General features: G+C 47.6%; 1 long non-coding RNA gene across 1 annotated transcript; it reads right to left on the minus strand.

The window, feature by feature from the left end:
* Window positions 1-7,422: 7,422 nt before the first annotated feature.
* On the minus strand, window positions 7,423-11,409 carry LOC125403881 (uncharacterized). Its single transcript, XR_007233100.3, has 2 exons — window positions 11,256-11,409; window positions 7,423-8,874 (listed from the first exon to the last, which is right to left on the minus strand). It is a non-coding gene; the product is annotated as an uncharacterized LOC125403881 (long non-coding RNA).
* Between the last annotated feature and the right edge of the window lie 68 nt (window positions 11,410-11,477).

Genomic DNA, 11,477 nt, shown 5'->3' on the forward strand with positions numbered 1-11,477 from the left:
GGGTCAGCGGAACACCCTACAGACCAGTGGAGCCCCCTACAGGCCAGCGGAGCCCCTACAGGTCAATGGAGCCCCCTACAGGCCAGCGGAGCCCCTACAGGCCAATGGAACCTCCTACAAGCTGGGTGGACTCCAGCTACAAGTCATCTGTTAGTGTGGGGGTATGAGTTGGTCTAACTCCCCCTTTTCCTTGTTTTTTTCTCTCCTGCATCATTCCTGCTCATTACCATCTGCCTCTCTCTTATACCCGAGTCCCTGAAGATGATCCTCTATCATAGTAATGTAGGGGGAGTTGGGGTTCTGCTCTTGGGATTCTGAGTCTCATTAATAAAAGAATTTAAGAAAACTCAAATGAGAACTAGAGGATGGTTTATTTACATTAAAAAAAAATCCGGGGAAAGAAAGTTGGAAATCTTAGCTGATGACCTGAGGATTAGACAGTGGGGGAAAAAAAACAAAACAAAACTATGCTATCTGAGCTGGTATGGAGGCCAGACACATGGTGGACAAACAAGAGGAAATGGTCCTAAAGAAGCCATAAAAGCATATTTAGAATCTGGCCAGCATCCAAAAGATAAAGGCAGAGAGAGATAGAGGTTGAGGGTTGGGGGAGGATGAAAAGACCAATTTGAACCTCTTGGTAAATTCATGGGTTGTAGTGTGTGGGGGTGGAATTCTGGGAAGAAAAAAATACCACATTTCATTGTCTCATTAAAGGAAACATTATTCTGCTTATCTCTTTTGCATGCCTGAAAGTGAACTCACCTTCCTAAGGGTGGTCCCTTGGTAGTGTCATTCTGTGGGTGTCCTGGCCCCAACAGGAGTGTTGAGATTCTGGTCGCTTAGCAGGAAGGAGTTTTCCCTTGATGGACCCTCACAATGGCTGCTCAAACATTGATAGCCTCTCTTCTTTGCTTTACTGACCTCCCTTGCAGCTATAACCTCATCCTGAGTCACTGGCCTTTTCAAGTAGCGATCCAAGGAAGCTGGATTTCGTCACCGTAGCTCCTGCCTGTCTGCCAGATGGGCTCTTGGGTGGCCTCCAGCCACCCTCTACTGCAGCAGCCACCATTAGCTCTGCTTCCCCACGCCTTGTTTGTCTCTCTGGCTCATTGCACTCAGCACTTGTGCAAGGTCCACCACCCCCATCCTGCTTGGGGAGAATGGGTGAGGCAGGTTTCACAGATGTACCCTATGCTCGGTTACTTTGTCAATCTGTCTCAGGGCAGATCATAGTGAGGTGCAGGGACTGTGCCCTAGGAACACACTGAACATGCTGACTTTGTCTCCACAGCAGCCACCCCTCAGGGTTACTTCCTCCTCTGCCCCGCCTCAGCCTTCTGAGAGCTGCGTTTCCATCCTAGGCTGCCACAGCTAGCTCTCAACAACTCTTTATTGGTCGGCCATGGCACACCTAGTTCTCAACAACTCTTTATTGGTCGACCATGGCACACCTGGTTCTCAATAACTCTTTATTGGCCCGCCATGGCACACCTGGTTCTCAACAACTCTTTATTGGTCAGCCATGCTGAAGAAAGAGATATATGAACTGAGAAACTTCTGCCTTCAGCTTCAAGCGGGAGCCTAGTGTAGACCTCACAAAGATGTGACAATCCAAAATCCTCCCTAGACAGAGTCCTTGCACTGGGCACTAGGTCTCAGTGTGGTCATTAACCCTGCAACTCTGCAGCGGGAGATGTTGGGCAGTGCTGGGTCTGGGCTCTGTCCTGCCGGTTAAGGCTAGGGTCTCCTGGCCCTGCTCCACTGAGGGTGATCAAGCTGTTTTGTTGTTTCTTCCTTCCTAGCTAGGAACTTGAAACAACAAAAAAAAGAAGTTTATCCTCTCCGAGCTCTTTCAGGTGCACAATGAACGGAAGAGCCCGGCCTCCGGACTTTCAGTTTCACCTGCTTCCAGCCAGCTCTCTAAAAGGGCCTGAGCTGGGCCTCTGCCGCCACCTAGACAGAACTATGCTCACCAGGCACATCCCCTGGCTTCCAGCAACTGGAAAAGGTCTCTCTTTATCGGCTTGGTTTGTTTACTGTAAATTCTTTCTTTAAAGCAATCTAAGCAAGTACTCAGCTCTGGCTGAGACATAGCCTGGAAGTCTCTGGGGGGCCACTAATGACACTCTGACAGAGCTTTTAACATGGGGCATTGAGCCTTTAAAAATGACTCAAATCTTAGCCACAGGCAGGCAGCTTGTTACAAAACACTCCTGAGCCTACAGCCTGTAGCCAGACATGGCACATTCATTTCAACACGGCGGGGGGTGGGGGGTTGGGGGGGTGGCGATGTGATCCACTGGAGCTCTAAGTCCCATGGCTACACCATGCCCTTCTCTTGTCCCCTCTAGATCTGAATCAAGCATCCACAGTCCTCCATACATAGCCTCAGATTCTGGTTGGAAGATACTGACCTATGGGTAATGGCTAATAGTCGGGTACAATTTCTATGACCTTCTACGACACAAACCTAAAAGCAGAACAAGGGCAGGTGTGGTGGCCTGTGGTTGGGACAAAGAACTTGCTCAAGTTATTTAAAAGCCTTCCTGTCAACTACACTGTTGCATTTTACAACCACACACACAGCCCAAGCACTATAAAGACTTTTGAGGGAATATTTTTTGATTCTAAGATATTCCAAATACCAGGAAAGATATTTTTTCTAATTTGTGCATGTTAAAGAACTCATATAGCTAAAAAGCAGTCTGTCCAGCAGCAGCAGGGCCCTTACCAGGGTGGGGCTGTTGCAGCAGAGACTGAAGTGTTGGCCACAGAACTGGGACACACACAGCCTCCTGTCCTTGAGAGGCTGCCTAGGGAGCAGCAGCCAAGTGGCTGCAGCTTTTCCCAGGCGTCTGCTTGTACTGCAGCCATGTGGGCTCCTTACTGAAAAAGCCTCGAATTCCTCAAAAGCTCTGCACTTGTGTGGGCCTAGGGAGATGTGCAGGCCGGGAGGTGCGCAGGTCGCCAAATGCTTGCTGCTCAGATTCGAGGACCCGAGTTCTGATCCCATGCAATAAGGCCAGGTTCTGTGGTACAAACCGGCAATCCCAGCGAGGGGAAAGTGAAGACACAGGGATCTCTGGGGCTTCTGATTGCTCAGTATAGCAGGATCGATGAACTCCATGAGAAACCCTGTCTAGATCAATCAGTCAATCAATCAACTCATCAATCAAAAGTGGAAAGACACTTAACATCAACCTCTGGCTTTCCCATGCGTTTACATTCCTGTGTGTGTCTATTCATACATACGCACAAGCACACATTCATTCTCCCCCATTAACCTACACCCCATTTAAATAAGCACAATAATCATAGCTTGGCCTAGAATTTGTTTAAAATTTTTTTGTAATGCGTTTTTGGAGTTTTTTCAGCATTTCCTTTGTATTACAAGATGAATACATTAAAACTCTTTTAGTCAGAACTGTTAACTGATAATTTATTGGTAAGTTTAAGCCTCATAACAGGCTTAAAATTTGCCATTTAACAGATCAGGAAATATTCTGAAATAAATTTGAAGTCTCTTACTCAAGGTGCCCAGGGGAGGCAGAGTCAGAGGGTTCAGGTGAAAGTGTCCCTGACTCTCGGGTCTCCCTTTTCATCACGCAGCTTAGCCAGTCAAGTCCTTCTAGCTCACCTATTAGCTCACCTCCAGTCATAGGTGCTGGGAATTGAGAGGAAACTACTTTCAGTTAGCATTTCCCTGTGCTGTGGTTCGGTCATGCATGTTGTGGGGTGGGCTCCAGCTGGTGACACTGTTAGGAGGGGACTGGACCACGGAGTGCTAACGACTCACAGCTCTCTGTATCTGAGGTGAATGCTGTCTTCACAAGCCCACAACTTCACAGGCTGTTAGAAGGCGGAGTCTGGTTGGAGGAAGTAGGTCACTGTGGCTTGTTTTTTGAAGAGCTCACCATCATCTGCTTACATTTTAAAAGGTGTATTCAACCTTAATCTCAGCGTCAGGGAAGCAGAGGAAGGCACCTCTCTGTGAGTTCAAGGCCAGCATAGTCTCCATAGAGAATTCTTGGAAAGCCAGAATTACTTAGAGAGATCCTGTCTCAAAATAAATAAATAGATAGCATTTATTTAGCGTGTCGTGCAGATACATGCGTGTACTAGGATGCCGTTTTGGAGATTAGAAGACAACCTTCAGGACTTGCTTCCTTCCTTCCCTCAATCTGGGTCTGGTGGATGGAACGCAGGTGTCAGGTTTGGTGGCAAGAGCCTTTACCTGCTGAGCCATCTTGTGGGCCCCCAAAGGGTCTCTCTTATCCCCAGATCCTCTCTCTGAAACTACGAACCAAAACAAACTATTTCTCCTTGTCATGATCAGAACGCAAAACGTCCCCCGTAGGCTCACCGGTTGGAAACCTTGGCACCCGGTTGGTGGCACTTGCTCGCTCTTTTCTGGCGGCCTTGCTGGAGCAAGTGAGTCACTTAGCTCCCTAACCCAACGAGGTACTTGGGAGTGAACAGCCTAGTGCTTCTCGTGAAGCTGAGCCAGGTAAGCAGTTCCTCTTGTGTTTCGCCTCTTCGGTCCAGTGGTTTGTTACGGTTAGCTAACACGTGCCGCCAAGCTAGTCTCTCGGGTGTTCTGTCAGGGACCAGATCTGCCTAACACACATTAAAACAGCTGAAGCCTGGAGAGATGGCTCAATGGATAAGAGCTCTTGTTCTTCTAGAGGATTCTATGAGTTCAGTTCCCAGAAACCACACAGTAGCCCACAGCCCTGTTCCAGGGATCTGATTCCTTCCTGTGTGCACAAATAGGCAGGCAGCACACTCATCTACAGATAAAAACAAATATCTCCAGGGAGAATCACAGGTAAATGGCTTAGCCATGGCTATCATTTTGGGGGCTCTCCCAAAACCCTCTCCAAGGGTTGATAAGATTTTTTTTTTTTTTAAATTATAGGGTGGCTCTGCGATTTCAATCTGATAAGATAAAACCTGGAGCCAATGAGGTTGCCCCTAGGGGTTAGGATCTGTTCCCTCCTGTAGGGAGTTTCTGGTAAGATTCCTCGGAGACTGCAGGCTTAAGGCTGGGAAAGGAGAAAGGCTTCTAACAGAAGCCATTTGTGCTGGAATTCTTGATTCTCAGCAGCTGAGAGTCTCTCCTATTCCTACAGCCTCAAAATTTTCTTTCTGTCCCTGCCTCTGTATGAGTGTGTGTTGTATGTGTGTGTGTATGTGTGTATGTGTTGCTCCCAGGGCCTTGTACCTGCTAGATAAATGCACTACCATCAAGTTCCAGCACTTCTGGGCCTGCTTCAAAAGATGCAACATTGTCCTCTGAAGGCTTCTGTGTCTAAAACACCTGCCCTGCCAAACTGTGCCTGATTAACCGCGGCTGTGGCTTCTCTTTCCTCCTCAGAACCCACATGAATTAACTAGGCTTCGCTGGCATTCTGTTAACCCGTTCGCCACCAGAAACAAAATGGTTTTCTAGCTGGGTCTGGTGGCACATGCCTGTAACCCCAGCACTCAGGAGGCCAAGGTTGGAGGACAGTGAGTTCAAATATGGCCTGAGTTATAGAAGGAGTTCCAGTCTTAACAACCAAATAGACAAGTATCAGATAAGTGAGAATTATCAAAAACTTGGAGTGGGGGTTGCTGGTCCTTTTACGGGGAGGGAGCTAGGGACTTTGTTTTCTGTTATTCCTGGAACAAATAGCAAGTTTTCCCAACAGCTTTGAGTTTTCTCAGCTTGACCCTTTAAAGGAGGACATGGTGGTTCTTAGTGATGTGGTCTGGGATCCTGGGAACTGTTAGCACTTGCCCAAGACTTTATAGGTCAATGCTGAGGCCTCGTCAGGAAGGTGGCTAAACCAAAACGCCGAAAGCAAACCAAACAACACCAAAATCAAAAACCAAAAGGGGAGAGGAGAAATAGCAAGGGGAAAGAAAGAAGAGAAGAAACAGGAAGAGGAAGAAGGGGAGGAAGGAAGCGGAAGAGTGCCTGACTAGAGTGTTGCTGAGGAGAGAATTTCTGTGAGGAGCACTGTGGGTAGCTAGGGTAGCTATTAGTGAGTTAGGCATTTGGAGAGATAAGCAGGGATTATGTTCCTGGGCTACAGCCCTAGGATTCTGGAACCCGGCCTGCTCTGTGGGAAGCAAGCAAAGACTGAGCGCTCAGCCCGGGGTCTCAGGCCTGAAGCTGAGGCAGGAGGATCACCTGTTCCAGGATGGCCTGGGCTACAGAGTGAGTTAAAGGCCAGTTTGGGGAACTTTTGCATAAAAGTCTGACAATAAATTGTTTGTCTGGTAAACTCAAAGTCCTAAATGCTATCTATCCTTACTACCACCAAACAAAAAAGCCAAAGAAGACTGAAGAAGTACAAGCAAATACGCACTTTTCCTGCTGAACTACTTCTGCCAACTCTTTAGGGCTGTTAATTCAACAATGTAACTTTCAATTGAATCTTTGTCGCAATTGGATTTCAAATCAAATTTAAGTTTAAACGTAATTTAAAGAGACACTCACGGATATCGCTCGCCATTTTCACCTGTGTGCTGCTAGTCAGCTTTCAGTTGCCTTCACGAATACCTGAGCTAAATCATCCTAAAAGGACGAAAGGTTTCTTTTGGTTTATGGTTTTGGTTCATGGCCAGTTGCTCTTGGGCCTGTGGCAAGGCAGTGAACCACGGTGGGAAGTGTATGGGTAGGGCAAAGTTACTCGCCTTGTGGCTTTTGGCGAGAAAATGAAAAAAAATTTAAAAAATGAAGGAGGAAGAGGAGAAAACAATTAAGAAGAGGAGACAGAGACTGTGGCCCACAATTCTCCTAAAGGCAACACTTAAAACCTCATAGACTCCCCAGGTGTTGTGGAGCATGCCTTTAATCCCAGCACTCTGGAGGCAGAGGCAGCAGATTTCTGAGTTCGAGGTCAGCCTGGTCTACAGAGTGAGTTCCAGGACAGCCGTGGCTACACAGAGAAACCCTACCTTGAAAACAAAACAAAAGAAAGCCTCCTGGGCTCTACCTGATAAAATCCTACCATCTCCTGAAACCTCACCAGTAGGGAAGATTCTAACACAGGGATCTTTGGGGACACTTTCCAAAGCACAGCGTGCATGTGCAATGGATAAAATAATTCAGGGCCTTCCAGATGGTGCTTCCCACACAAGTCTAATGACCAGAGTTCAAACCCTGCAACTCACATGTAGGTGGAAGGAGAAAACTGCCTTCACATGGATGCCCCAGTGCTCTTGTCCACCACACACACTCCCATCTTCATCATCACCAGAACAAAAATTAATGTATTATTACGCCCTCAATAGGGTTTTAGAGACAAGAATTCACGCTTTATACCAGGCTGTTCTGGGCATGAAACAATCCTCCTCTATCAGTTAACAGGCAGTCTTTCTTGTTCAAGTTAGATGAAGAGAAATGAATGAAGATTAATTATGCAAATATGACTTTAAATATTCATCTCAAATATTTTATCATCACCCTCAAACATGTTTGAGATAGATTTAATCACACTGAGTATTGTACTATAAATAGTACGAAGATTACAGTGCTCGGCGCTAAATGTGGGGTTTCGGAGGCAGTGCCTGGAAGGGAAGGCAGTCAATCTCCCCATGAGCCAGGATGGGGGACAGAAAGAAGCTGAGGTAAGAGTCAGGAGGAAGGAACCCAGAGGTGAGGGCCAGGTGAGTCCAATGTATGGGGTCCCCAAATGCGGACACTACTTTCTGACGACCTGGGAGAGCCCACCTGGAACATCTGGTACCAGATGTGACGTGTGCCCACAGATGTCAGTGGGTAGGAACCAGGTGAGTGCACGGTGGAGTAAACATGTTTTGGGGTCCTTGGCTTCCTCAGATCTCAGGCTAGAGTTTCTATCATAGTATTTTTGTGCTAAATGTGGTCCTGGGAAGTTTTGTTAACGTCTCTGAGTCTGTTTTCTCACAGTACACATGGAGATGGCAGTGTGTTCACTGAGATAAGGGACGCAGTGGCACACAGTAGGGCTTCCCTAGACACCAGCCCACTACCTCTTTCCCCTTCTCTACTCTGACTCCACTGCTGCCAAAGGGTCAAAGGATAGGGAGTAGTTTAGTGATAGGGGTGTAGAGATCATGGGAGGTAAATTTAAGTGCCAAATATTAACGAGGGACTTGGCCTTCTCTTCACCCAGAGTGAAGACATAATACAGTAGTTGTCATTATGTCATTATGTAGTGGTGCTGGGGATGGCGTCAGGGCCTCAGTACTGGCAGCATTGGACCGATGTGCTCCACCCTCCCACTGCGGTCTGGCAGCTTACCGCAGAGTAATGATGCTTTACAAACACAGGGTTTCTCATTCTCCCTCCACCTGGTGGGTGGGTGGGAGGAGCCTGTCCTCCGGGATGAGCAGTGTGTAACCCCGCCAAACAAGCCAGGTGTTTGGGATCAGGACCTGACCTCCTCGTGAGATACACGGTAGGTTTAAAAAGAAACATTCAATTCCACGGTCTGGATTAAGGGAAATGACGGTGCCAAGGGCAAGGCCAGGGTGGAGGGAAGAGAGCAAAGGTGAGTAGCAGCCCAGCATGGTGGTGCGAGGCTTTAATACCAGCAGGCAGGTGGGTCTCTGTGAGTTCAAAGTCAGTCTGCTCAACTTAAAGAATTCCTGGCCTGCCAGGCCACACAACAAAACAAAGACCAGTTAGCACAGCTGAGGGCAATGTCCCACCAAGGGCCAGCAGGATCAGCTGCAGAAGCCAGAGACGCCTGAGGTTTCCTCACCCACTCTGGGGTGGGAGCAGGTCATCGCAGGACTGCTCCATTGCCGCTGCTGCTTCTTTCTTCTCTTCCGCAGACAGGGTTTCTCTGTGTGACCTCACTCCAGGCTGCTGGAAGCTCGAGGAGAGCTGGCTTTCTGCAGGACACAAGGACACAGTTTCACAATTAGCAGCTCTACTCATGAACTTAATGGGCATAGATACAAAGAGCGTAGACTGGTTTTTCTATGTTCCACGAGTGACACACACAGGGCCATGTGACTGTGGGAAATACTTGGTGAAGTTTTGTTGGGATGCTGTCCTCGGGGAAAGCGGGAACATTCTAGAATGGGAATGGAAGGGTCAGCCTGTGGAGACGCTGGAGAACTGATGGGGTGGAGGTGGGGTTATAGAGCACATGCATGGGAAGAACTAGAGGCTGCCATCTCTGCTCCAAATCCGGCATGCAAGAGCTCTGAATGACTCTCCCGTTTCCTGCTGAAGTTGGGATATTTTTCCTGCAGAAAACCCCACTCAGAACACATCCAAACACACACACACACACACACACACACACACACACACACACACACCACACACACATATATATAAATTTTAACTTCTAAGTTATCCATCAGACAATGTTTAAAATAAATTTGCAAATAAATACATCTTGAGTGGTGAAAGGATTTCGAGGGTTAACTGATCAGGTGCTGCTGTGGCATGGCTGACTCATGGGTGGGTAAGCGGTTTGTCTTCTACCTCCAACTCTTAAGGAAAAAACAAAGATGAACTTGGTGGTTTAAATGGTTAGGCTGCAGTGAGGATGCTGGAGGATACAACTCACACCTATGTGCCAGTTATGGGGGTGGGACCAAAGGATTTAGATGCTTAGATAAAGCCCTCTAGAATCCATTAAAATGTATTGATACACATGTGATATCAGTGTGTATTGAAAACACCACCTCATCTATCTGGAAGTTCTGATTGCAAATGGTGACTCAGTGAATCTGAAATAGGACAGTTATATGCAATCATTGCCAGTTGCATTTCCCACCAATAACTGTGGCTAATTCTCACAACTAACTAGGGGGTCCAGACCCATGTGTCTCCCCTTCTGACTCACTAATGAACAAAATTCAAAATTTAAAAGTTAATGTTAAGAAAAAAACAGGGATGAGTTCTGCAGTACTCATCCCTGCCTATATCCTTGCCTATAAGCAAGCGAACATTTTGAGTGAATAGAAAGCACGAGGGATTCATTGACAGTCTTGCTGTATATAGCTTGTGTGTGTGTCTACGGAGGCCAAAGAAAATATTGTCAGTTTTCTTCCCCACTGTTCTTCACCTTATTCTTTGAGACAGGGTGTCTCACAAATCCTAGCTCTCACCGACTGTGTCCAGGGGAATCTGTTTGTCCCCAGCCACATCTGCCCCAGCTCTAGGATTACAGCTGTCCGGGAGCATCTGCCTCTTGTTTTGTTTATTTGGGTGCTGAGGATCTGAACTGCTCACAGGGTCCTTATTCTTGCAATCCTTATCGTCTGACCTACCTCATTTACACCCTTTTCTTTTGAAGAGACCCTTTGAAGTTTATAGTATGGACCTATGTTTACAATAAGGGGTTTTCCTCCCTCATTTTTAATATTTATTTATTATGTATACAACATTGTCTGTGTGCATGTCTGCAGGCCAGAAGAGGGCACCAGACCTCATTACAGATGGTTGTGAGCTACCATGTGGTTGCTGGGAATTGAACTCAGGACCTTTGGAAAAGCAGGCAATGCTCTTAACCACTGAGCCATCTCTCCAGCCCTCATCTTTTATTTTGTAAGTTAAATACTTATACAGGAAACACATGCTGTAAAGGAAACCAAAAAAACAAAAACCAAACAAACAAAAAACCCCTTGGATCTGGATAAAAAATGTGAGAAATGAAGAATTTCTTTGGAATGAAAAATAGCATTTATATTTAAGGTCTCCCACTGCATGGTGTTTTCCTTTTTGCATTATTTGCTGCAGAACTCTGAACAGGATTCATCCTTAAGAGCTGTGGCTTTAAGGGATCTGCCAAGATTCACGTTTAGAGGATTTCTAACTATGAAATACAACGCAAACGCCCGTGGTCCGGATTTCCACCTAGGACAAACCCGAAGGCAATGACGACGATTCGGTGTCAGCACTTGTTCTCAGGAAGGGCTCAGGGGAACTCGCTCAAGCTGTGAGGAAGAGCTTGTTTTGTTTTTAACTAAGATGACAGCACCTGAAGCTAGGCTGCGCATGAAAAGGCGTGCTCAGCCCTGCATCTGAACCCACTCACAAGTAATAAGGGATGTTAGAAACACCATTACTAACAGCACTGCGAGGTGGTGGTGGTTAACGAACTTCTCTGAACGCTCAACCCGAGAGGAAGGGAACAGACAACCAAAAGTAGCAACAGCAGGGAGAGAGGGGAAAAGTTTGGGACTCGGGCCTGGACCTGCGCCCGCGAGCTCGATTTCCGAGCGCCTTTCCCTCGCTCCCGGGGTTACACACGGACCGGGCGCGGCTTGACAGCCCGGGACGCTTCTGCTCGGCGGTAGGGTGAGCTCCATCTTCCCCACAGACCGCCGCCAGGGACAGTCCGCGGGAGGGCGCGGGCCAGAGCGCGACGCTGAGCCTGGGCGCCCAAGATAAGCCGGGTGGGGACTCCGGACGCTCTCGAGCGGGCGGGCCGGACGCGCCACGGGGCCCGGCCAATCGGCAGCGCCGGCGATGATTC

Source organism: Myodes glareolus, chromosome 5 (assembly GCF_982192425.1).
Source record: "Myodes glareolus chromosome 5, mMyoGla1.1, whole genome shotgun sequence".
NCBI classification, from domain to species: Eukaryota; Metazoa; Chordata; class Mammalia; order Rodentia; family Cricetidae; genus Myodes; species Myodes glareolus.